General features: G+C 38.0%; 1 long non-coding RNA gene across 1 annotated transcript in view; it reads left to right on the top strand.

The window, feature by feature from the left end:
- Positions 1-2387: 2387 nt before the first annotated feature.
- The window catches only part of LOC134419042 (uncharacterized), a 125230-nt gene continuing 102867 nt past the window's right edge, over positions 2388-24750 (top strand). Inside the window, exon 1 of the long non-coding RNA XR_010027949.1 lies at positions 2388-2534. This is a non-coding gene — a long non-coding RNA (uncharacterized LOC134419042). The remainder of the gene's footprint in view (positions 2535-24750) is intronic.

Raw genomic sequence — 24750 nt, 5'->3', positions numbered from 1 at the left:
GTACATTCAACACTTTTAATACCACAAAGGGAGAACTTTAGTTGTAGGTGAGTGCCTTGTAACAAGGATATAAATCTTTTCCTTTAAGTGAAATTCCTACATTTTCCTGCTTAAAGTACTTCTGAAACTGTTTCTTTGGATCAGCAAGGACCCAGTGGAGAAACCATGAGAGGATGATGTTAGGGAACATGGCCATTAGTGTCAAGCACAGAATTTCAGCCTCGGTCTTCAAATAAAAACCAAGACATGTCAGATGGGGATTTATTACCAGATAGCAAATGCATCATCCCTGCCCTGGAAATCATTGTGGAGAACCTAGACCAGACTGCAAAAAAGTGTCTCTAGTAGAGACTGTTCAACATGGAGTCAATTACAGTTCTATTTCAGTCAGAAATTCGTAATGATTTAACTTCTCTTGGAAGGAATGTCCATCAAATAACAATCTTGGTCCTATTTAAGAAAAAGTTCCAGTTCTTTTTGTGTTAGCTTGCAAAAAACTAAACTTTTAAGTCTATATAATATTATATTAGTCCTGCCTGGCAGTGGTAAGGCTGGCAGGCAGCCCACTCTATACAATGTACACATGCCAACACCACATTACAATGGAAAAATCAATTCTCAGCCAACTGTACTTGGATTGGAAAGAATTTGAGCACAGTTGCTGTTCTGAGTCCTAAATTGACATCATGATATCTTTCTTCAATGATAAATCTTATGAAGGTATTGTTTAAGACTGCATCTGAGAATAATATTTTTATTACGAATAGTGTTAATGCCATTTCATTTGAAAATAATGAGATAGGGTGAGGAAGAAAGAGACAGACATATCCTATAAAAATTAGAAATCTAATTAGTGAGATGCCTGCTGGTGGTGTATGGAAACAAAGGTGAGATTAAGGAAGAGCATGGTGATGCTTTGATAAAACTAAAATAATGAACACAAAACAAATATCTAGGAGCAATAACAGGACAGTTATTACTATTATTATTATTATTATTATTATTATTATTATTATTATTATTATTATTATTATTATTATTATTATTATTATTATTAATAATAATAATAATAGTAAGTAGTAGTAGTAGTAGTAGTAGAAGAAGAATAAGTCAGCTTTCCTTATTGCATGTTGTTATAAAGCTGTTTAAACACAGAGGAGCAAAGAAAATTAAGTCCCTGTGAATGATATGGATTGAATCCAGAGAGGTTTGAAAAATACCCCAAAACTTGATTGAAACCGAATGAGGTTAGATGTTGTTGCCAAAAAACTTGATACTTTTTATTTAATAGTAAAAGAGGCAAAAAGAGAGAAAGAGAGAATAGAGAAGCCAAGAGAGAGAGAAGGAAGAAGGAAGGAAGGAAGGAAGGAAGGAAGGAAGGAAGGAAGGAAGGAAGGAAGGAAGGAAGGAAGGAAGGAAGGAAGGAAGGAAGGAAGGAAGGAAGGAAGGAAGGAAGGAAGGAAGGAAGGAAGGAAGGAAGGAAGGAAGGAAGGAAGGAAGGAAGGAAGGAAGGAAGGAAGGAAGGAAGGAAGGAAGGAAGGAAGGAAGGAAGGAAGGAAGGAAGGAAGGAAGGAAGGAAGGAAGGAAGGAAGGAAGGAAGGAAGGAAGGAAGGAAGGAAGGAGTAGTCTTCTCTGCAGCTTTTATACAGTTTTGCTATTATAGGCAAAAATCTTTCATGAAGATGTCTAAGTCATAAATTAAAACATTTCAGTCTCTGACACGTGTTCCCTGGTCTGTTTCTACAGTGAAATAGTCTTATTAAAGTGCTTTTAAGATTTAGGTTGGTTTGATTACATGTGGTCACGTAACAATGAACATTATGCCTCATAGTTTGCTAAAAAGGCTGATGAAAACAAAATGAATGTTATTGGGATTAACTATCTCTTTTGTCTTGTAATACTGCAATTGATGTATTTTATTTTTCTGTATTTGGAAACAAATTCCTTTCCTTTTCCAGCCATATTTGATTTGACAAGCGATGGTATAGCTCCTCTTTTTCATGCTGTCCTAAGTAGTTGCCATGGTGTAACCAAAACTGCGGGAAAACCAAAAAAACTCTCCAAAAACATTTTTAGTGTTAGAGAATCAAGGCATTACTTTATTCTGGCCAGGATATTGTTTTGGCCAGGATGTGCAACAGCAGTAATTTCATGCACACATTGCGCAGGTTGTGCAGAGAAAATCACTCCATCACATATGAATTTTACTAGATTTGTCACATGTTTTATACAGCCAAACCCCATCAATGTTCATTGGTCCCAAGTTGTGCAGTTCTTATTTTTTGATTTCCTATTGGATACGGATTTCTTCGCTTCCGGTACTGCTCAGGTTCTCATTCTTCTCTCTCTTTTCCCAGACCAGGTGTCTCCAACCATGCCAGGCGTGATGTTTGGAGTTGATGGTCATTAATGGTTGCTGTCTTTTGTGTATCTTTTGCACAACTCCGAGTCTGTCCAGATGTTAAACTCATCAGACGCCACCTGGTGGAAAGTTCCCCGAAAAGAAACTTCAATTCCCTTCCCTCGGGAAAAAGGTAAACAAAACTGACTAAAGTTATATAAAAACTTTTAAACTTTGTATAATTTCCAACAATGGGATCTCTGTCCATTTAAAGGTTTTTTTCAGTCCTCTTTAAAGCCCTGTTTTAAGTTTGGAAAGCCTTGATTTAAATAGCTGGTGTGCAAACCTAGATGGCGTCTATAAGTCTGAAGTTGCCTTTTAGGTGTAGTGGGTTTCTTGCAAATTTCTTTCATGTGATTCAATTCAATACTACAAAAAAAAAAAAAAAAAAAAGAAAAGAAAAAATCCTATGAAAATTGGACACTCTTTTTCATAGATGAACATTTAATTTCACATTAGCATTGAACCTAAACCACTCACTAGTGGCAAAACGAACTACTGATAGTTTGGTTTTAAAAGAAAGACTGTCTGTATGGACTGGCTTAATTAAAACAGTGCTTGTGACACTTTTCTTTGGCCTATTAATGCTGTACCTAAATCAAGTGTTTGATGAAGTTATCTGATGCATATTGCCTCCTGAGAAATTCTCTTTGACTTTCTTTGACTCATATATTTTTATGATTTGGGCAAAACCAGGCCTTTTGTGAGTTCTCTTTTAATGCAATTTAAGCAGGGAAACAGTTCCATATTTTGACTAGTGTGTAGAAAAGGCCATTTTCCTGCAGACAATGAATGAAAGAAAATCTTTTATAACCTTGAATGCCTGTGAATGAAAACTTAATGACTTTTCTCAATAATCAATAAGCAGAACAACACCAATTGAAAATTAGCTGTTTCATAAATGAAATAAATGGTTTAAATATGTTTAGAAGAGAATTTTAACATCAGCAGAGATATGATGTTCTTGCAGTGAGCCTCTGTGACTAATCCACTGGAAAGATTTACTGTTGGGGAACTCAAGGTCTGCTTTTCAAAGGAAATATTGGTAAGGATTATTATTCCCTTGTCCCCAGCAGTTCTCATAATCTCCTTACACTCCGAGTAGGATTTACAAATACAAAATAAATGACAAAACTGGAATGCTCTGAGGCCCTCTGTTCACAGAGCTAAAAAGGAAGCCCAGATGATTTGAATCTGGAGTTAAATATTAGGCACCTACAGATTTTTGCCCCTCTAGGCAATGTGGTAAGAAAATAGACAAATATAGGCCACTAACAAGTGGCAGCAACAAAAATCTACATTAAGAAGACCTTAATAACATATTTACAAGACAGATCTTGAAGAAACTTGACTGTGACTTTGGGATTTAGGATGCTTTGGCCAGTGCCAAAGATTTTCACTTAGGAAGACAAAGCGAGGTTAGATAGATAAAGACACATAGAAAGATCAGTCAACCTAGGTGATAATCAGGTAGTTCAACAGTGTGGGATTCTTTCATGTGCATCTTCAGAATGACACTTTTCCAAATAAAATGTAAAATCTACAATATTAATGTTCCTGTTAACCATTTCAGAGGGGAACCTGGACAGCCTTTCAGAGAATTTATATATATATATGCAGCAAAAGTTCCCCTCAGGAGCTGAAATGTAGATGAAATATTTCATATTTGAGGATCATTTATATGGTATTTTCAAAAGGTACTTTGCTAGCACAGCCTGAATAAAAACTTAATGGGTAGATGAGCTTCCATATCCTATTTCTATTAGTCCCAGACTACCTTAAGGGAATACTTGACAACAGGTAAGTCCATTTTTATATCTTCTGCTGAGAATACTAATGATAGATTGTGTTTCATGTTTTTAAATACACAGCCTGCTAGAGACTGCTCTTCCTGAACAGCATGTGTTGTTTTAATCCACAGAAAATATGTGGTGTACTGTTTCCATTACAATTTCTCACACAAATGAAATAACGTTAGAGAATGTGTGAGAAAAAGCTTTCTTGTGTTATTTCTGTCCTCTCCTGTGACTTTAGACCATCCCCTCTGATAATGCCTTTTGAATTCTGAATTATAATAGGTTGCCTGGATTCCGTCCAAGCCTTTCTTTGATTTGGGTTTGTTTTTAGGGAAGTAGTCTTGGGGCCTTTCAGGTGGAATTAAGACTCACTTAAAGTTAAATCCCATGGCAGAACTTTATGAAATATTCAAACTAAGCCATATGTTGTTTGGACCATCAGTAATTAATGTAAGATGTACCTATGGCTGTGAACATTGTATAATCTAATGGATGAAGAGATATTTTCCTTTAGAAAGAAATTATCATTTTTTAACAGGTCACATATTTTCCATTTAATCAGAACCCAAATTAATTAAGTCCTTACATTGGATTATTTTGTGTCATGAAAAATAATGTCAGTTGAGGGCTCAAATATTTTAATGCGAACAAAACATGATCTGAAAGCATCCATTATATCTGTGGGGATATATTTGCACCTCCAAACCTCAATTTTCTGTGCTTGCCTGGCTATTAAAGAGAGGACCGAAGGCCCTGATCGATCTGAAAAAAAACCTCATGCAAGGAAGCCCTCTATGAAAAATATTTTATGCACTTAGTTGAGCATTTCACAGGACAAAAAGGAAGTTAAGAATATTGTTTCTTGATGATCAAAAGATCAAGCTCAGTCTCAAGAATCACATGGAAGTGAGAGCAAAGCAGAATATTATTATGTGACTGTTTAAAGATATGGTATGCCTGTAGTTCTAATTACCCCATTTTAAAATGACTTCTAAAATTTGACTAAGAAAAGAAATGTGCAAGAGATAGAGTATGAGAAACACCAGTCCAGTTTTATGACCATGTGGCACATTTTAAACACTTACATAAATGTTTTAGCATGTAAATAATTGTCCATATGCCAGTCAGTGAAATAACTTAACTGTCAGTCAGAAATTTGAAAAAATCAGACAAGAAGCAAAGCAGAAAATGATCAGTAGAGATTTTATAAGAGAAATTTCAGAGCTGATAGGAAAAATGCTGTTGTGAAAATCAGCTTGTGTAAGTCATAATAAGAAGAAACTATGATAAAATAATCAGTCTCTTCTCAGCCTCAGCAGATTCAACAACCACTGAGGTAAAATGAGTGAGAATGGGGTTTTCTTACAGCTTTGACAATCTGGGCTTCTTGTAATCTGTATAACTGCACTAATGCCAGCTGCTGTCTCTCCGTGGGTGAATAGCTCTGTGTTAATAACATTGAACAACTGCCAATATATTATATATGACTTACAGGCCAATATATTATACATGATTTAGATGCTCGCCATACTTTGTTCTTGGTATGATGATGCTTCCTACCCCATACGTTTCTTATCTTCTTTCTAAAATACAAAATATCCCTGCATTCTGGAAACTGTTTAAGGCTTTGCTTCCAACTTCTCCACCCGTGGTAGGGAAATGCATGCAGGAAAAAGCAAGAAGAGTGACTTAGTGGAGAGAAGCCAGATTATCACTGTTTGAAGCCTCTGAAGAGACATGCACGACTTCTTGAATCTTATTAGGCACCGTTTATTTGGCCCACAGCTTGTTTGTGTCAGAATTTTTAATCTTTAAAATGGGTGTCACTGTATCCATTGTCTACCAGACAGAGCTCTGTGGGGATATGTGTATTAAAAATAGAGATAGTCAGTTCATGTGAGTCTCAGGCCATTTAAGTATGAAAGAGAGAGGCTGATACTTTATATAAGCTGTTGATGCACTGCTGCCTGCACAGGGTAAAATGATTTTACTGGATTATGCTCACTTTAGTAGGCTAGAATTTTGCCCATCAATGGACAATGAGAACAGGTTGTTTAAAGCAAACATATATTGTGTTTGGCAATTTACTAAGATTTAGAGTGCAAAGAAAAACAGAGCTGCGACACAATTCACCGTGAAATTAAATAGCAGCTTACCCCGGCAGCAAGCAGAAATCAGCCCTCTGCCAGAAATCAAAGCACTGCTCCCACACACAGAGGTTAATACCTATCTCCTACCACATTCTGCACAAATTCAGGCTCCTTGCAGCGTCCCCTGGCAGTCAATACACTTGGGCTATTTCAGATTAAAAGGAAACTTGTTCCAGGCAGAATACAACCATGGAAAACAGCCTATTACAAGGTATCTCTGCCTTCATGGCTTCTCTGCATGAGGTTCAGAACTTTTTGGTTCTCCTGACATAGATTGAAAAAAAAAAAAAAAAGTTTACTTTCTTTAACACTCCCATGTGTGGATGCAGTTACTTAGTGGTTTATATTTTAGAAGAATTAAAAAATACTCTTCCCCCCATCCCCAGACATGCTTATTAACAAATAAAAAATAGCTGTGATGAGAGCATAAATGCTAAGTTTCTTATCTCCTACATACCTAGAAGAAAGCTATTTTTGATGTAGATCAAAAATATATTTGTAAATAGACTTTGTAAGTGAAAGATTAGACAGCCCATGCCCTCAATCCCAGGTTCTCTAAACCCCTAACCTCAAAACCTCAAACAGGAGGAAGATTGGAGCAGAAACCTCCCTTCCTTTCAGCTCTCTAGCCCACTCTAGGTTTAAACTGCTTGTAGACTGCTGTGGGTGGGGAATCTGGATTTACAGTTTCAAGGAAGACATTCAGAATACAGGCCTTTATTTTGTCAGCATAAGAAAGACGTATGCCATAGACTTGTATTCACATTCAGACTTCTTTCTATCTCTTGGAGTACATTCTTATGTCTCCACTCCTATTTAGCTCAATACCTAAAATGGGGATTTTACACAAACACCCCTCCCTAACTCCTCAGTTTTCATAGAGTTGCTTCATTTTTTGCAGGAGAAAATTATGAGATGGGGAAAGGCTGGGCAAGGCTGGAGTACCTTAGTGCTTAATGACAGCTCATACAGAATTGTAATGGTCTGTTATTTTCCTTCATGTGATAAAGCCACATGAATTCATAGTATCTCTCTCTCTTCCTCCCTCTCCCTCTCTCTCCATTTATATATATATATACACACACACACACATATATATGTATATGTACACATACACACACACACACAAGTACCCAGTGTGGAGAAATTAGTCAGCTGAAACTAATGACAGAAAATGAGACCTTCATCTCATTTGAAGGGCCATTACTAAGCCCTTGTTTTATCAATTTCATCTTGAAAAAACCTCAATAGCTAATATGGCAAATCCTAGGAAGTTGAAGGAAAAACTATGTATTTTAAATATTTATGAGAGCAGAAATACAAGCTGAGAAGTAGGCCATTTATGAAAAACTTAGTAATAAAAATCTGTTCAAGTTAGTATGAAATCTGCTGTAGAATCGTCACTTCAAATACATTTACTGATGCATGAAAACCATTAGTCTGAACTTGGCACAATATCAGCAAATAATTGCATTAGAGGGAAACCTAGGCTTGGTTTGCCAGTCTTAGTTCTGGGCAACAAACAAAATAAATGATGGATTTGTTACAGGAAAATGTATGCTCTTGTAGTTTTGAGGCTTTGACCAAGGGTTATTTTGGAACATATGTGATGTCAAGTGTGGCTGCTGTCAGGTTTAGTAATTTTGATCCCATATGAGTTGACATGAGCATTCTGTAGTACTGACAATTTGCAAGGTGGTATATACATTGAAGGCAAGTGCTCTGGTAATTACTTTAAATGCAGTCTTCTGGGCGTTGAAGCATTTTGGGAGCTCAGGACAGATTCCTATCTATATGCATGTGTCATCACAATGCTAGGAGAGCTGTTCGTTGGCTTAGAAAAGAGAATTAAACTGGCACATGGGAAGTTCAACTCAAAAGCAGTTGGAAAAGACATTTGCATCATCTTAAAAAGTCACCAGGTCCTTTACTAATCCTTCTTTTAATGTCTGAAGTCTCTTTCACATTTTTTTGGAAAGAATAGTCATTCAGTTGCTAATGGAATCATGTGCAACACTATGAATCTCCTCAATGGAAAAAATAATCCATGTTCTTTCATGGCATTAGATGACAAAACTGGAATAAGAAGGAACAGTGAAGTTTTCACTGGTTGTACTGGTTAATGGCACATTTATGTTGGCAAACCCAGCTGCAATAGTCTTCAAATTTACTGTCATTTTGTCATGAAAATTTATAAACACCTGACCTTAGTTCTCAGTTACTGTATGCTCAGGTAAGAATTTTAGACTGGAAGGAGTGAGAAGGCAGAACATTTCTTAATCTGAATAAGGCAAAGGTACCTTAGACTCTCCTAAAGTAGAGGGGTCAGCTTGAGCTCTGGAAAGCCCTTTGGCCAACATAGCCTGAATTTCAGTTTTGAAATCAAAATATTATCGTTGTTAGACTCCATAGGGCATGTGAGAAAATGTTAGTTTGGCTATGGCTCTCTCTAGCATATCAGTATAATGTGCTTTCATGCTGGAAGGGGGACATTCTCCTGCTAGCCACTTTAGATAATAAGTGGCATTTGTTATCTTCTTATAGGATTGTGTTCAAGTTCTGTAAAAAAAAAATGACGAGGAAAATTCAGTGTTTTGGTTTGAAAAGACAAGTATCTGCTAAGGAAGGCAGGAGCCTCCCTTGAAATAGAGAATGTAAACCCCCCCTCCCTCCAAATCATTATAATTTTGAAATTAAGGGGCTCTTAGGCAAAGATATGAGAGTAGGAATAACAGTTCTTTATTAGGAAAAAATAAAAATAAAATAAAAATGCAGTAGTACAAAACAACACGGACAGAGTCAGAGTACAGCCTGACACGCTGTGGGTCAGGGTGTTGGCAGCAGTCCCGTTAAATGGTGGCTGCAGCCCTCCTGCAGTGACAGGGGTGGTTCTGTTGGAGCGGGGATCCTGTAGAAGGGTGGAGTTTTCCTCTGAAGATCCAGTGGTGGTCTAGATGGGCCTGGTCTTCCTCTGGGAATCCAGTGGAGAAGAAAGCTGCTCCTCTGGGAATCCAGTGGGAAAAGGCTGACTGGTGTTCCAAATTTCAGATTATATCCAGGTAGGAATGTTTGGCTCCTCCCCCTGGGTGGAGCATCTCACAATGGATGATGGAATTTTATCAGCCATGCAGTGACACTCAATGGCCCATGAACAGAAGATATTTGCTGGAGGTAGGATTGGTCGTGGAAGAGATAAAGCAAACTGCCCCACCTGGTTTTAACAGGTGGCCCAATTAACAGAAGGTAACTTCCCCACCTCTATCAGATGGCAAGAGAACACACACCCCCAGCCACATCTTGCTGCCTAAGACAATGGGACAAGTACTTTTACAGTGCATCCCCCGTCCGACCCAAAATGTCATAGGTAGTTACCTGTTCTCAGGTATAATATCAGGCTCTTTAGTCTTTTACCTGATACTGAATATAGCAAACAGTAATGGTGGGACACACGCAGCATTTTCTTGTTTCCATGGGAATTTGTCCACACACACTGTGCATCCAAAAACCAGTTACCTCATGTAGTGTGTGATCATTTCACAGTCATTACCCTCAGCCCACTCCAAGTGCAGGCTGTTGTCTTTATATCTGTGTGCAGAAACTTTTGGTTTTATTTTCCTTCTCCGACATGCCTCAGAAATCAACTGTGCCATTGAAACATCTCTGAATCACGTTGAGGAATGCACCCTGAAGTTGCCTACTAGCTCTGCTGGCTGGCACTGTACCTCCCAGAAGTATGCTCGCATTGTCTTCTCCCACACATGAATCTTGCCTCACACCTCCTCTTCCACTTTGGCAAATTAATTCTTCCTGGCAGTCAATCACAAGCTGCTTTTGGCAGTAATTTGCTGTTTATGCACCTCTGCTCTAAGGGTCAGGCCACACTGGTGTCACATGTTGATCCAGTCCTATCTAATCCATCAATTTTTCTTTCTTACACCTGTTAGTTACATTACTGTAGTTTTTGTGTTATGTTTCTCTAACCTTGATGTGAATTATTTTTTTTTTTTTTGTGTTGTGCCTTGGGGTTGTTATAGTATGTGCATTATTTTTGCTTTCACTCCAGGCTGAGAGCAGTAAACTTTCAGCTGGGCAAAAAGGTTTTAGGAGAAAAATCCTCTGTACCTTGACATTTTCTTCAAGGTCCATGAGCAACCTTCTGCTTATAGCCTTGAATATTAGGCAGCAACAACAATTTTGTTTCATATCCCTTTATATACATCACCTTTTCTAGGATCTAAGAGTGAGGCTTCCTGAAAGAGGGCTCTGACTGAAAGCTTGGGTGGGTGTAAGTGCTGCAGTTTGAGGTCTTGCCTTTCCCTTCTGCAGGGATTGAGAGACCCTGCTGCCTGGGGAATGAGATGCAGTTTTTCAGAACTAGATTCACCTGGTTTTCATCCCAGAGCTACCTGTTATTTTCTGAAACAGATGAAATATCCATGGAGAGTGAATATGCCTTACAGCTTCCAGGGAGGTCTTTCCTCAGACATCTGTGCAGATATTCCAGAAGGTAAACTTATAGTAAGTGTGAGTTCAAAAACTTGCTGTATAGAAGTAGCCTCTCTTAAAAATAACAGAAGAAATAACAGTAGAAAGTAGCTTTTCAAAAACTATAGGTAATCCAGAAGCCAGATTTGAAAGATGAAATGCCTACAAAGCCGCTGATGTAGGCAGAGGAATGACACAGCCAAGCTGAATTTGCAGCAAGATTTCCCCCAGCGTATCTCACCTGTCATACTCCAAAACTGGTATCTCCATAACAGGCTCCTCCAGCTTTTAGGACTGCAGGATGGCATTAGCTCCTAGGACAGTGCAGTATATGGCCACAATACTGCTTCCCCTCATCTTTTTTCAGTTCATAGCAAGAAAGAACTATTGTTTAATTCCTTTGTCCTTTCTTTTCATTTAATGGATGAATTTAATTGAACCCATTTTTTCCAGTCTACTTGAATTCCATGGAGAAGTTTCCTGCTGCTGAGGGGCCTTCCTGTCTTTGGGACTGGTTTGGTAAATTGACATTATTTTCATAGAATCATAGAATGGTTTGGATTGGAAGTGACCTTCAAGATTTTCTCATTCCAACCCCTGTGTCTAAAATTCTCAGCATCTAGGACTCCAGCAGTCAGGGACACCTTTCCCTGGACCAGGTTGCTCAGAGCTCTGGCCAACCTGGACCCAATTCAATTTAGAAAAAAAATATACATGCCACATTGTCATCGGACCTGCTATTTGATTGCAATGTTTGGGACAGTCTCCTGGTCACTGAGGGCATCATCTGCCAGCTCACATTAGTCAAGACACCTCTGTGAACAGAAATCTGAAAAGATCAATGTGCACTCTGCAAAACTGTGCTGATCACAGTGTTCAAACAAAAATAATAAATCTTCTCATTATGAATAATAGTGCGAAAGGTGGAATGAATGTCTTGGCAAGATGGCAAATGACCAAAGAAAGAGCAAGCTGGGCAGACTGCAGGAATGTTCTCATACATTGTGTCAGCCTCATGTTCTTCCAAGTGTTTTAAATAAGTGTTCAGTGATGGAGCATGGTATTTCTGAGGGGGCTGCAATTCCCAGAGAGGGTTTCCAGGATGTTCTTGGTGGGAAACAATTTAGACTTCCTGCTTTTGATGTCAAGCAAAACAAATATTTAAGAAAGAATCTTCTGCCAGTGTTCAGCTTTATCAAGCTAAATATTTATTACTATTGATAATAGCATAAGAAATAACATGCAGTGCCAGGCTTTCAATACTAATAAGCTGGTTATTTAATTATATTTATTATTTAATAATTGTTTTATTAATCCTTTATTAAGTTTATTGCAAAATAATGTTTTGCTGTTGTCACAAATCAGAGCAGCCTCTGACTTTCTGTTGACAGGTAAAGTATCTGTAATACAATAGGATTTTCATGGCAGCATCTAAGTTTGGGGTGTCAGGGCATTTGGACTGTTCTTCCGTAACTCAACCAGGGCGCTGGACACCTGGAAAATAACCAAAAATCCATAAACCCCAGGTTCAGTAACTTCATCAATGTACAGGTCTCTCCAGCTGGCATTCTGGTCTTAATTTGTCTCTTTTTCAAAGTATTAAAAAAGTACTGAAAGATTGAAAGAGACAAGAATGGTCTATATAATCTTTTCCCTTCAGATCTAAAGCTGTTTTGAGACCTTCATAAGGCAGACTGCCATCTCTGAGAACATGTAGCCTTGTGTGCTCAGGTCATGGGAAAGCATTAAATCTGTCACATTCTGAAATACCGGTGACAAACAGAGTTAATGCTCTAGTTCACCTTTCACTGCCAGATGCACCAGAAGTATATCCCAAATGGAAAGTACCTCTCAAGTACCCTTTTTGGATACCATATTTAGAAAAATAACTGTCTGTTCAAGATCATATTACCTTTTTGACTGTTTCCAGCTTCACAGAAAGCCCATGTTTTCAAAGTTTTATTTTATCTAGAGCAGATGGAGTTTCAAACTGTGTGAATGTTAGCAGGGGCTGGGCAAGGTGACTTGCATTCTACTTTGGGAAATGAGATTTTCTGCAGAAATGGTGTTATTGTGATTATCTATGTTATTCTTACTCCAATATGAGAAAAGTAATGACATATGGCTTGAGGCTAAATTCTGAAATTAGAAATTGAAGTCGGGACAGAACCCAGATGTTGGCTTAATAAACATTGCTCTGTGCTGCTTGCTCCCTGCTTCCCACCAGCCTTTTGTGCTCCTGGGACAGCCAGGAGTTGCAGTTTGAAATGACAAAACCCCTAGTGTTTTTTAACAATTTTTATGCATTAGGTGTTGCACTGAGTGAGTGCTCTGTGGTCCTGATATCAAGCCCCGCAAGGTTTGAGCCCTCAAGACTTGAATCAAAATTTGCAATCAATTTTTTTTTCAGTTGTTGATCAGTAGTTATAGCTAAGCATAGTTCATTAAGCAATTGCTTGGCTAATTCTTTATTTTATGAAATAGGGAATTGAATCCCAAGATGAATGGGCTGTCTGGATGAGAGCCACCAGGAATGAAGGGAGCAGAACTGAGCAGTAACTGGGGAAAAGATAATTATGACAGTGGGAGATTGCAGCAACCGACTGGTTGACCACCTACCAAAAATGGGCCCTTGACTCAAGCAGAGGAAAGAATTGCATGTGAGGACTAATTAACATTAGAAGCAAGAGATACAATAAGCAAATAGGGGTTTGAACTTTAATTAATGAAATAGTTATGTAATCTGTAACCAATGAATGCTGATGCTTCTGTTTGTTGAGATGTATAAATAGTGTAAAGTTTTGATGAGTTAGGGTAAAGTTTTGTGAGTTACCAACTGCCTCCCTCCTCTGTGCAAACTAGAGTAAGAAGTAGAAATACATTGGTGTGTATTGATGCTTAGCACTGGGTAATGAGCCTGTATTCAGATCAGTTAGATTGGTAAGGAACTGTTGGTAGTTTTGTCAGAAATCTCTATCCTCTCTTCTGCTTGGTTCCTACCTCATGGCGTCTGTTAATCCTCAAGAAAATAGGAATTATCACCACTTTTCCAGTGTTTTTGAAAAGTGGATGTACAAACATACTAGATTCAAAGAGCTTAAGTGCTGTGGATTGTAGGAAATAAGAAAAGTCCTACAGAATAAAGGGCCTTTGTTCACTTCTGTTTACTTCTGCTCACAAAAAGCACTTGGGAAATGTACAGTGGACATGAAGACTAAAAACAAGTTACTTTTAATGTGTGCATGGACACTGCATGATCAGAGTGCTGGCTGGTCAAGAGGACGTGTGGACGGCAACACAGGAGGTGGAATGCTGCCAATGTTTGTTTGTTTTAGATCGCAAGAATGTTATCAAGAATAAGTTTAATCAGAGTATTTTTAGTACAGTATTACCTAGTTTTATAGTATATAAGACCTTGATTGATGGCAATAAATTTGATTGCCTTTAGAAGAAGAAAGAGTCTATGCCCTCATTCATGACAATGGGTCTATTACTGTTACATAACATTTTTCCTGCTTATCATCAGCAGGATTTCCCCAACAGAGTTGATTTCCATATGAGAAACATTCCATATTCATAGAGGGAATGGAGTTGGTTGGGAATCAGGTTGGAGTTCAGTCACTAGTGGAGTTACAGGGTTCTATCCTCCATCTAAGAGGCTTCAACTGTGCTCTTCAACAACTTATAACAACCCGGATGCAGGACTTGAAGGTAAATTTGCTGATGACACTAAATTGCAAGGAGCTGTCAACTTCATCAAGGGCAGAGAGGCTCTGCAGAGAGACCTTAAAAAATTAGAGCACTGGCAATCACCAAACAGCAGATCAAGTGGAGAGTGGATTTTTCATTCCCTTTGCTCACTATCCAGCCCTTCTTATAATCTACTGCAATCGTCTTCAAATTGCATCTGGAAAAAGAAAAAGAAGTGCAATTTGATGAGATTTAGGAGATTGACTCAGATTCACTGTTGAACAAAAAACCTGGTGTAGATGTTCCTGCTCGTGGTTGGGAGGTTGGACTAGATAGCCTTTAAAAGTACTTTTGATACAAACTGTTCTATGATTCTTTGATTAACATGTTTGTCCACTTCTAGAGGAGATCAGGTTTATGTCTACTGGTGTCTTGGTACTGGACTGGAATTGTCTGGTTTAGACCCATTTCTTGGTTGAATCACTGCACAGGGAAGCTCCTGAAGCACAGGTAACAATGATGGAACAGAGCATCCTTGTACATCTCTTTATGTTCTTCAAGTGTTTTGCATTCTTGTTATGTGTTTGTTGGCTTTGTAAAGCTGCAATGACTCTCATTGGCATTTTGACCAGAGAGTTAATGTTCCTACAGCAAGTTAATTTTCTGCAATTTTAGAGGAAAATCTGAAAGAACCGGGAAATCTGAGTAACCTCAGATTTGGGTTTATGTTCCCACTTTTGCACAGTAAAGTAATTTTTTTTCAGAGAAATCCTAGGTCTGAAAAAGTCCCAGGTCTGAAATCTGCCCCAAATGAAGGAAAAATATGTATCTTGATCTGTGTTTCATTTCTCTGAATTACAGTAGAGCAAAATCCATTAAAGAGATGTGAGTCAAGAAGACCTCAGGGACACTGTGAAGTTTAGTTAATTGTAAAGCAAAAAACCTCTCTTACTTATGTGCTAAAACCACACCACTGTTCAGGAAACCACATTAAAATGAACTTAAATTTAAGCTTATGCATTTATCTCACTAAACATGTGCTAAACAGGCTTCCTGGGACAAAGACTCTTTTGAACAGAAGCTATAATTAACGTATTGCAATTTTGGAATGAAAACTGCTACAGACACAAAAATCAGTTGTAATCATAGTACCATAGTCAATACATTGAAATAATCCTATTTTGTATTATTTTAACTTCAATATTCAGTTTTAAACAAAAATTACAAATGGTCAAATTTAAATGTGAATCAACTTTTTAATTGTAATTCCATTTTATGAAACACGAGTTCTAAATTGAACAAAATAATTGCAAATGTGTTACCAGACTATGTGGAAATTCAAATAACTTCCCTGAAAAATGTCCTTAACAGCTACACAAGTAATTTTGCTTATATATTTTAATAGTTTTAAGAACAAAACTGCAATCCCAAATGCCATACTATTCTCAAATATTTTATAGTAAGCAAAGGACAGAAAAAAAAAGTCTCGTATATATATTTCAATGACCATTTAAATCCTAATTCTAGCTTGATTCTGTATAATAATATCTCCTATATAATTTATTTTACATATGTGATATATTTTTTTTCCTTTTGAGCTTTTAATTGCCCCTTCTTTGTATGGACTTAAATTCCTTAGTTAGGCAAACAAGAGAGTATTAAGAATGTTTGTGATTAGCATGAACAAACAGTATCTATAGGTTCTGGTGATGCTTTTTCTGGATTTACATCAGTGAGTAAGGCCTGACTTTATTCCTGTGAATATGAAGTTTTGATGCGATACATTTGATCCCCTTGAAGCACCCTCCAGGGCATAAGCCCAGGGAGAATGTATTTTCATGGGGCACTGGCATTATGCCAGCATCAAACCGTGACACATGGTAGAGTAGTAGTTAAACAAAATGTCATTTCAGAACTTTGCTGGCAGGATCTCTGCGTGCTTTGAGGAAAGAGTATGGAAAACATAGGCTCACCTCATTTAGCTTGGCTGAATGTGCTGCAAGAATTCTTTGTGTTTGTTTCCTCCTTCAAAAGAATTTCCCCATTTCTTACAAACTCTGATGATTATAATTCAGTTGCTTTCCTCTTGCAGAATTTCCTGTTTATTTGTTAAACAGCGTCCTGTATCTTCCTTGGACAAGTCAGACAGTACTGAAACACGGTATGTTTAGTGAAGTGAACATGTCCGGGAAAATATTTGGGTACAAAGCCTCAATTGTCCCTGGTTTCTAGGTCTTTGTCATTATTTTGGATCAGGACAGCTACTATACTCCTGGTGTGGTTTAATGATTAACTTGTGGTAAGGACTTTTTCTGTAGGAACTCTTGGGAGCAAACCCTTAGTTCTGGAAGCCAAAGTTCTTGTTAGAGGAATGGGACCTGACAAAGGAGATAAATGAACATCTGGAGGGTCATTCAAAATTGGTTGAAATACTAAATAGAGGTTGAACAGTTAGAAAAATCTGTAGGTGTGGGTAACAGAGCCATTTATTTGTGTGGCTTATCCTCTGGCTGTCAAAGGCTGCAGAAATCTGGAAGGTTTCATAGGAGGTTTGTTGGTAGCTAAAGGCTTTACAAAGAAGTTGCTTGGATTCACATTCTAATGTTATTTTCTTGGCATGTTTATCTGTCTCTTAAATGTTAAGGACAGTGTTTTCTGTCTGAAAAGGAATTTTTTCCTCCTTTGTGGATCCTTTGCATCTGCAAGTGGTGCAGAAGAGACCCAGTGAGAACTGTGTCTGGGAATTGGGAATGTATATCTGTAATTCATTTTTAGTAGAAAATTTTAAATATGATGTAGTAAAAGCGTGGTACTGAAACACTGTTGCTTTACAACCACTGAATAGTCATTTCATTGCCAGTGTTCATACTCTGAAGAGACGCTCAATTATTTTCCTGTTCAGAAGTTAGAAATTACCATGCTGATCTGCCTACCTGGCTTTCATGACTAGCCTACAAAAATTTCTAGTGCCTCTGTGTAATTGCAGTATTTACTTGTTTTTTCCTCTGCCTCTTTGTTCCCTTCATTTTTTTGATAATTTTAAACAGTGTGGGAAAATTCTTCTGAAAAGTTTGTACAGATCCTGGTACAGTACATGCTACTTCTGGGGTCATATATGATTCTACCATTTTAAATTATCTTCCCCTCCTTTTTACTTTTGCAATTTGTCTTGTGTTTTAAACTCTTCTCAGGTGTGTCTTGCTGTTCATACTGCTCTGGGTTGGGTACAATAATGGTACAAATTGATAATATTTGTTAGAAGAGGTTAACTTTTTTTGAATCACTCTAGAGGTGATGCACTGAAAGTATTCTATTTGTACTAGCCTTTTCTTTAAAAAATATTATGATCTGTCTAATTCTGTAATTTAAACCTGGTAGGAAGCTAAGTCCCACACAAGCACTCACTCTCTTTTCACACAGCAGGATATTGGAGAAGATGGGAAGGGCAAAAGGGAGAAAAGAAGCAGAAAAGGCACTCTTGAGAGTCCGCAAGTACTGCTCAGCAACAGCTAAAAAATTCCCGTGTTTTCAGTTCTGTTTTGGTCACAAATCCAACACAGAGCACGGTAAAGCTGCTATGAAGAAATTCAGCTCCATCCCAGCAAAACCCAGTAAAGATGGCTCACTCTGGGGAGCTGCCTACCCAGTTTGACTGTGTGCTTAAACCAGTGCCTTGCTCACCATTTGCAGGTGATTTCTTTGGAGTAAATTGCAGTTTAGGCAACTCGTAAAAACTCCAGTGGTATTGCAGGTTCCTTCTTTGTCTGCCATGTTCCAAGCTGACTCTTTCTTTGTGATTGCTGTGCCTTTCTACCCTAGACAGGATGTACTTACGTAGTAAAACCTCCTTATTCTCTTATACGTAAAAGTTTTGTCTTAGTAGCTGCTGTGGAGATGCCACCTTCTCTCTTCAAGCTCACAAGTGTCGTTCCAAGGATATAATCTTGCTAAGACTATGAACAGGCAGTACCAGGCAGATTCTCTGTGATGATATAATTTGCAAATTTGCAAGCCCCACTTTTCTTTTTTTTAATCATTCCTCCTTTACATTATTCGAACTGCTTATTCTTTGCTGATTGAGCTACATTTTTGCCCATCTGAAAATAATTTACAGAATTTATGTTTCAGGAGGATGAATACTTACTGCAAGGTAATCTTTTAGGGAAGCACTTATACCTCAATATATGGCTCAGAATAGGATTCAAGCAAATTCTCATTAAAAAGATTTATTTTACTGTTTAGCTGTAATAAATTTGTGCCTTGAATTGTACTGTCTTTAGGTCATTCACAAAGAAAAGGATTTATACATTTATACTCAATATTAAACCTGTGCATTTATTCAGTGGTTATAAGAGATTTCTTACTTATTTTTAAAATGCTGCAATTTCACAGATAGGGTTTTTCTAGTAAAGAGAAATGTGCACCTTATTTGATTAATTTTTTCCCAAATTTTCTGAAACCTCCATGTAGTAGGAGAAGAAGAGTTTTTACTACATGTATTCCCTAAACCTGTGTAGTTTACATAGTCGAACAAAACATTGAAGGATCTGTGAATTTTTTTGGTCTTGCGTATGCACAACGATAAAACGATGTTTTAACTTTGTTGAAATATTTGACTTTATACAGTTCTGTATGAGCAGATTCATAAAAACAAATGTTTCCACAGAAAGCATGAATTCAAATTCTTTCTCTTTTCCAACTATTTCATCTTTTGAAATGCAGTTTTCAGCAATTTTCAGCAATTCCTCTTTTGTGTGAACTCAATTTTGATCTTATCATGCATTTGTGGTCTCCTGGGTATTCCATACTCCCCAAGATTTAATTAAGATATTTTCCTAAAGTTTTACCACAACATTTGGGTTCTTCTTTAAGAAGGAAAACAGTTGAAGCCTCTTAGAATTTGAGTTATATCATGTAGTAATGCAGAGACTGGATAATGATCTCTGTGGTTTAACTGCTGTATAAGCACTCTGGAGCTGAGCTTCTCCAGAATCAAGGGTGAGACCAATTAAGTCAGCCAAATTCTGCTGAGAAATTACCTGCTGAGGAAGAAGGAATTGTGGTACCTGTGTTTAGGTAAATGTCTTGAAAAGCAGCATCTTTGAAATTCAGAGAAACTTGGGACATTTTCCTGCTTTGGAGAATGGGTTTGCTTACCTATGCAGGACATGAATTTCAAGAATTGGTTATACATAGCAAAAGACCTCTAAAATTTATATGATTGAAACCCAAGGAAAGAATAATGAATCTTTTCTTTGATGCTTAAATGACACCAGTACTGGATTAAAGCAAGTTCTCCAAGTGATTTACTTGGGTGGTGAATGATGGTTACCTTGCACCACTTCTGCATCCAAATGCTGAGCACATGGTGCTCCTTGGAATACTCTCAAAGGACCTACTTTGCATATGAAAGATATTTATAAAGGATATATTAAGTCCTTCCTACTCTCCCTCCAGTTTTTCAAGCTGAACAATGTTTCAGTGATCTCCTAGATATTCAATAACCTTTCTTCTTCAAGTACAAAGTACAGATATTTAGCACTGCACTGAAACTTCAATACAGCTTTAATGAGTTTGTTACATGCACATTGACAATACCTATTGTCCTCCATACCCCTCCTTCTGGGCAAAGATGGATACAGGGTGAAGATTTTAATTCTAGAATAACAAGTCAAAGCCTTTGGAATCTTTGCCATGTATTTCTTTGCCAGACATTGTACTTTTAGTCTTTAGTTTAAAATGCAGTTAAAGCCTAAATAAGTATCCTGAGATTGTTACCTTTATGTCACTGCCTTTGGTTCACTTACATAGCCAGAGGGCTGTAAAGGAGAACTGGGAAAAAGAGGCAGCCAGGCAGCTTTTTAGCTTAGAACTAATGTTTTCCAATCATAACATTTTGTCTAAAAAATTGATATTTTGCAAACAAAGTCTGCACCAAATTTGAGAAAGAGAGGATTATTTTTACAAAAAATGTTCAGTAAGTGATGCAATGGAGACTGTGGAGAACTGAGAAACACTTTTTTCTTCATAGTTATGAATGCCCCCTTCAGCTACAAAAGAAACATCTGTCTCCAAGATTTGTTTGTGAGCTATTGTTACCACAGCAGGTTTGTTTTTCTGGGTGAGTTTGTATGTGTTGGTTTGTTGGGTTTTTGGGCAATTCATGTGTTGATTTACAGGTGGAAATCAATGACAGTATGATAAAAATGACTGTAAGTTCATTCCTTGCTAAGAAATGGCTGAAATTGGAATCTTTAGCTCTTGCTCAGTCATATAAATGTATGCAAACAATTATAGTTACAGTGATCCTGCAGGAAAGTAACTGAAATGTGAGATTGCTGTTAAAATTTACTCATTTGGAGTATTTTTTCGCCCTCTAGAGTTGCTGTACAAATGCTCTTTAGGCCTACTCTCAGTTTTTCTATTGTTTTCTTTTGCTGATCAGAGGACTGGAACCTCCCCTATGAAAAGGGGGTCTGGGGATACCTGATAACACCTTCCAATACCTAAAGGAGCTTCAAGAAATCAGAAGAGGGACTTTTTACAAGGCATATAGTGATAGGACAAAGGGGAATGTCTTCAAATTCAAGAAGGCAGGTTTAGATTGGCTAGTAGGAGGAAATTCTTCCCTGTGAGGGTGGTGAGACACTGGAACAGGTTGTCCAGAGCAGCTGTGGATGTCTCATCCCTGGAAATGTTCAAAGCCAGGCTGGATGGGGCTCTGAGCAACCTGGTCTAAGTAGAATGTGTCCCTGTCCATGGCAGGGGTTTGGAACAAGATCAACTTTGAGGTCTCTTCCAACCCAAACCACTTTGTGCTGCTATTGTTGAAGTAAGTGCTGAAAGCAACCATCCCAAACTGTAGCACCTTATTTAATCAACAGTGTAATCTACTATTTGCTAATAAACTCCTTGTATCCTTTTATTTAGGTATGCAATGAAGGTACTTGTGGACTGAGATGTGAATTCACGTGGGTAAAAATGCCAGTCTTTAATTTCCATCGCAATAGTGCTTGAAACAGAATATCCTTTGTTGGCAGGGTTTGCTTTTACAGAAGTACTGCATGCTTCGTGGACTCGAACTCATTTTTTGGTCTGACCACTGCGGGATTTGGAAATCCACTTGTGTCTCAAAGCAAGAAAATGTTTTTGTTGTATTCAAGAAAGCCTTTCAACAATGAAGCGTCAACAGAGATGTTTATTCTTTTAATGATAGATTTCTCCTTTGCTTCAGTATCTCTGCTCGTTGAGTTTAAAATGTAAAGCTGCTTATTATGCAAGTCACGGGATTCTTTAGAATTTAAAAGAAGGGAAACATATCAAATAGCAAAGCAATGCTTTCCAGTGCTTATCTGGCAGACTAGAGAACCATGATATTCCACTTGAATCAACTGTTTAAATGAGGAGTTTAATGACAGTCATTGTGTAAGATTTGCTCATGTAGCAACTTGAGTACTTACACAAAGAATAGAAGCTTGATGAAACAGAGTTAAGAAATGCATGCCAAAACATCTTGTTTCCACATTTTTCTACATTAGTAGATGTACTCTTTTTTCCATAAATGGAGAAGTTTCTATCCCTTAATAAGAAAGAAGTCAAAAAGCGTTCCTTTGAATTCTAATTAAGTTTATTTATCTCTAGGAAAAATCTGAAGCCTTCTTCCTGTTGAACATGTTACAAAAATGTGTTTTTCTCTGGCATGCAAGTTTCTATTTGTGGGCAAGCAGAACCCATAAAATGATCCAAGAAATGTGTTTCTACTTGCTGAAGGGTACTTAGTTGTGGGGCTTTCACAGTCACAACTTTCTCTATTAATATGGGATAGGATTCATCTTATCTACAAGATCTGCAATTTATGTGTTTACATCTAATGGACATAAATCATCTGTGCTCACTTTAGGGTGAGATGTGTAGGCCATCATAATGTTGCTGCCTAAAATCAAAAAACAAAACTTTTAACAGTGTTTAAGTGGTAAAAAGCAACTCTTTAATGAAAGCTTTCAGATGCACAAATATGACTCTGTGCACATGTGATAAAGGATTTCTACAATTGTTAGAAGGTTAATTAATTACTAAATCTAGCAGGTATATCCAATAGGAGATCAGATGTCCCGGTAACCCACCCTTGGGGTTGGTCCAGGGGTTTCTTTGACCCATTTCTTCTTGTGTCTCTTAAGTTCTGGTGGAAAACAAGATGTCCTTTTCAGCAGGTCTCTTCTTAAGTATAAGACTAAACAGAATTTCAAGAATACCTAAGTAAGGGTTAGCTTATTGTGAGAAAGGGCAGGAAAAGTCCTAGAAACCATACAACTATATATTAAAAAATCTAAAAGGCTACAAACATATGAAAAATATATAAAAAAGCTAACAAAATCTTTAGCCATCAATGCCACTCATCTGCATGGACTATGGTGAGATTCTAGTGAAAGCATCTCACACATAGAATCTTGCAATATAGTTGTCTATTTTGTTCTGTCAAATCCTCCCACGTGGCCCCCGTTAATTGGGAAAAACATTCTATGAATTCCACGCAGTTCTCTCCAGTAGTTTCCTATAGAAATATTTTTCAGCTATACATTTACAGAGCTTGTATGTTTGTAGGAGTTTGGCCCTTGTTAAGGGCATAATTTTTTCCAGTACATGTGTTTTTAGAAATCATTATTCCTTGAGGGCAGAGGGAAGATTAGACACCAAGTGACTCCTGTAAAATCTCTTTCCCCTCTGTCTTATCCCAAAGAATGATTCTGGACCACTCAATTTGTGGAATTGCATTCCTTTATCTAAAAATATGGGTGGAGTCTTTCCACTCTTATTAAGGGTGACAGTATATGAGTACTCTTACATTCACTTTATGTATGTGTTCTGATACATTTGCCCAGAAAAATGCTTGGATAATTGCTGAATTGCTTATGTAAAATAGAGGCAGAATTTATGGCATGTGATCTGTACATAATTTTAGACTGTAGAATGTGACTTCTGTGCAATGAAGTGCTTAGAAATGTATTTTAAACTAAGAATTATATACTAACATTTTTTCAGCAATAATTTTTAATATGAAATAAATTTAATGATGAGTATGGCACATCCATGGGCAACTGAAGAATTAATTTGAACAAATTGCTTTCCATAAAGTGTTTCCCTACTCCAGCAATAAACAACAGATACTGAAATATCTTTTTCCGAATACAAATATGCATTTACATTAAAATTAACAGTGTAATCAGAAAGAGAGTACAGGTCACAGGGTAAATTATTTTTAACGTTAAACTGCTATGTTTGTACAGATCTTGGCTTTTATAGGCGGCACCATTTGAGTACAGAATATTTAATTTCTGGCAAGCATGTTATAGATAGATGGACATATAGGTGGGATGGGACTCTGAACAACCTGCTCTAAAGGAGGGTCCCTGTCCATGGCACTGTGTTGGAACTGGATAATCTTCAAGGTCCCTTCCAACCCAAGACTTTCTATGATTCTATCATATTGGGTTGTAGCTCATGGCAACAAAGTTGATAATTAGATATATATACAGCATGAAACGTAGCCACTCTCCTACTTGTGGGCACTTGTACTATAGCCCACATCTCACACTGCAGCTGTTAGTTGAAGACATTTTTGCCTTGTTTACTTATGTTTCCTCCTCTCTTCCGCCTCACTGTCTTGGGAATGGTTCATATTCCATAACCATGTTTTGTGTCCAAAAGTGCCACTGTCCCCACCCTCCAGTTTGGGGATACCGTGATGGGTGAAGGGCAGCCCAGGATCCTGAGGGTGTTGGAACCCAGGGGCTGATTTTCCTTCTGGTGGGGTGATCGACACAGCTGCCACACGGCACGGTGGGTCTGACTTGGGGTCCTGTTGCCCGGTGGTTTTTGTCCTATTTTTTCCCCTCTTATTTTTTTATCTCCTTTAAGCACTCTGACCAGGACCTGCCAGTTTGTTTCTCTGCCCCTGGGGAGCCCAGAGCCAGTGCGTGCTGTGCCAAGGCCCGGAGCCAGGAGCGCTCCTTGCCAGGCCGTTCCCTCTGTGCGGCAGCCCGGCCTTGGGACCAGCTGTGGCTCCCTGTGCAAAGGAGGGATCCTCCACACAGCCCCACTCTGTTTTCTGCCACTGCTTCGGGGTTTTGCTACACTTTAGCTCAGCATCCTGCATCTGCCAAGACCCTCCGCTGCTTCTGCCACCGCTTTGGGTTTAGTGCTACACTTCCATTTGCTGCCCCTGGGGTCT

The sequence above is a fragment of the Melospiza melodia genome, chromosome 5 (genome assembly GCF_035770615.1).
Source record: "Melospiza melodia melodia isolate bMelMel2 chromosome 5, bMelMel2.pri, whole genome shotgun sequence".
NCBI classification, from domain to species: domain Eukaryota; kingdom Metazoa; phylum Chordata; class Aves; order Passeriformes; family Passerellidae; genus Melospiza; species Melospiza melodia.
This window is presented reverse-complemented; position numbering and strand designations above follow the sequence as displayed.